The sequence below is a fragment of the Mandrillus leucophaeus genome, unplaced genomic scaffold (genome assembly GCF_000951045.1).
Source record: "Mandrillus leucophaeus isolate KB7577 unplaced genomic scaffold, Mleu.le_1.0 Scaffold790, whole genome shotgun sequence".
NCBI lineage: Eukaryota > Metazoa > Chordata > Mammalia > Primates > Cercopithecidae > Mandrillus > Mandrillus leucophaeus.
Window position 1 is genome coordinate 45,772 of NW_012108586.1, and position 3,308 is coordinate 49,079.

The following is a 3,308-nucleotide window of genomic DNA, read 5'->3' on the forward strand; positions in this document are numbered from 1 at the left end:
CACAAAAAACATATAGAAGATCAAATCCATGAGTGTGTTTTTTCAAAGATTAAGTTAGATAGATAGGCTGTTAGCTAGACAAATATATAAAAGAAGAGAAGACCCAAATAAACACAATCAGAAATGACAAGAAGGAGGTTATCACAGACAGCACAGAATTACAAAAACCCTCTGAGACAGCTACAAACACCTTTATGAACACAAGCTAGAAAATCTAGAATAAATTGATAAATTCCTGGAAACATACAGCCTACCAAGATTGAACCAGGAAGAAACTGAATCCCTGAACAGACCAATAATGACTTCCAAAATTGAATCAAGAATAAAAAGCCTACCAAACAGAAAAAGCTCAGGACCAGATGGATTAACTGAAACATTTATCAGATAAACATATATATATGTATAAAGAAAAGCTGGTACCATTCCTTCTGATTTTTTCCAAAATATTGAGAACAGACTCCTCCCTGTCCTTCCTAACTCATTCTTTGAAGCCAGAATCATCGTGGTACCAAAACCTGGCAGAGACCTACATAATAAAGAAAATTTCAGGTCAATATCCTTGATGAACACAGATGCAAAAATTCTCAACAAAATATTAGCAAACCAAATCCAACAACACATCAAAAAGCTAATCTATCACAATCAAGTAGGCTTTATGTCTTGGCATCAAGTTTGGTTTAACCTACACAAATCAATAACATAAATCATCACATAAACACAACTAAAAACAAAAAGCACATGATCATTTCAATAGATGTATAAACAATTTTAGATAAAATTCAACATTTCTTCAAGTTCAAAACTCTCAAAAACTGTCATTGAAGGAACATACTTCAAAATATTAAGAGCCATTTATGACAAACTCACAGCCAAAGTAATACTGAATAGTCGAAAGCTGGAAGCATTCCCCTTGAGAACCAGAAGATGACAAGGATGCTCACTGTCACCACTCCTATTCAACATAGTCCTGGAAGTCCTAGACAGAGCAATTAGGCAAGAGAAAGAAATAAAATGTATTCAAATAGGAGAGAAATTCAAACTATTTATATTTTCAGATGATATGATTTATACCTAGAAAACCCCATAGTATCAGCCCAAAAGGTATTTGATCTGATAAACCACTCCAGCAAAGTTTTAAGATAAAATATTAATGTGTGAAACTTAGTGGCATTTCTATACACCAACAACACCCAGGATGAGAGCCAAATCAAGAACACAATGCTATTCGCAGTAGCCACAAAAAGAATAAAATACCTAGGAACACAGCAAACCACGAAGGGGAAAGATCTCTACAATGATAATTACAAAACATAAAACATTCCATGCTCATGGATAGGAAAAATCAATATTGTTAACGTAGCCGTATGGCCCAAAGCAGTGTGCCGATTCTATGCTATTCTTACCAAACTACCAAAGACATTCTTCACAGAATTAGAAAAAGCTATTTTAAAATTCATATGGAACCAAAACAAACAAATGAAAAGCCTGAATATCGAAGGCAATTCTAAGCAAAAAGAACTAGGCTGAAGGCATTATATTACTCTACATCAGACTATACCACACAGTTACTGTAACCAAAACACCATGGTACTGATACAAAAACAGGAACACAAAACAACAAGACCGAATAAAGAGCCCAGAAATAATGTTGCACACCTACAACCATCTGGTGTTCGAAAAGTTAACCAAAAAAAGCAAGGGGGAAAGGACTCCCCATTTAATAACTGGTTCTGAGATAACTGGCTAGCAATAATGCAGAAAATTGAAACCAGACTGCTTCCTTATGAGGTGTACAAAAATCAACTCAAGATGAACTAAAGATTTAAATGTAAAATCTGAAACTATAAAAACCCTGTAAGATAATCTAGGAAATACCATTCTGGACATAGGTGCTGGCAAAAAATTAATGATGAAGATGCCAAAAGCAATTGCAACAAAAAGAAATATTGATAAATAAGACCTAATTAAATTAAACTAAAGAGCTCTGTGAAGCAAAGGGAACTATCAACAGAGTAAACAGACGACCCACAGACTGGGAGAAAATATTTACAAAGTGTGTACCTGTAAAGGTTTCATATCAAGAACTTTGGCCAGGCGCAGTGGCTCGCACCTGTAATCCCAGCACTTTGGGAGGCCGAGGCGGGCAGATCACGAGGTCAGGAAATCGAGACCATCTTGGCTAGCATGGTGAAACCCCATCTCTACTAAAAATGCAAAAAATTGGCCAGGTGTGGTGGCGGGCACCTGTAGTCCCAGCTGCTTAGGAGGCTGAGGCGGGAGAATGGCGTGAACCCGGGGGGCGGAGCTTGCAGCGAGCCCAGATCGTGCCATTGCACTCCAGACTGGGCGACAAAGTGAGACTCTGCCTCAAAAAACAACAACAACAACAACAACAACAACAACAACAACAACTATAAGCAGCTTTAAATTAACAAGCAAAATCAAGCAACCCCATTCAAAAGTGGGTAAAGGACATAACAGTCACTTTTCAAAAGGAGACCATATACACGTGGCCAACAAGCAAATAAAAAAATGCTCAATACCACTAATCATTGAAGAAATGCAAATCAAAACCAGAATGAGATACAGTTGGAATAATCTATATTCCAAACCGCAGTGATGCACAATTATCTATTTTACAAATCTGCATATGTACTCCTGAACCTAAAATTTAACTTTTAAAAAAAAGAGGAAGATAATTTAGCCTATTGGAGAAAAATAAAATAAAATTAGTAGTTCCAATTAAAAATAAGTAGTTACATTTCAATTCAAAATGAATCACTTGATTTAAACTTTCAGTTATTTCTTACTAAATATTTATATAATATTGAAATATTTCTAAAGATTACAGAGCATATATGTATAACTTTTTAAATGAGTATTTAAATATTTAGGAAGATGTTAAAGTAGGTAATTGTAATACTTAAGGTGATAACCTGAAAGTATAAATTTACACATATAGTCTAAAAGGGTTTAATTAGCTAAGTGCATAATAAATTTAACTAAAGCCCCTAATGTTAAAATTGCTAAAAATGTACTAGGCATAAACAAAATAATGTCTCTAAGAAAATCCTGCTATTGGAATTAACTATTTTTAAAATAAGTTAAATAGTACACTATAAAACCACAGTGAACTTGGGTATGAAAGCCATTATCTGTAATCTTTAAATGAAGTTTTATGCAGAATAATGTTTGGGAAGTTAGAAGTCTCAAAGTACCATTTCTTGGAGGAAAAAATAATAATAATTAAATTGAGCCTCTTATATTTCTTTGTAAACTTCACTTTTAATTTCTAATTTCAGCCTATG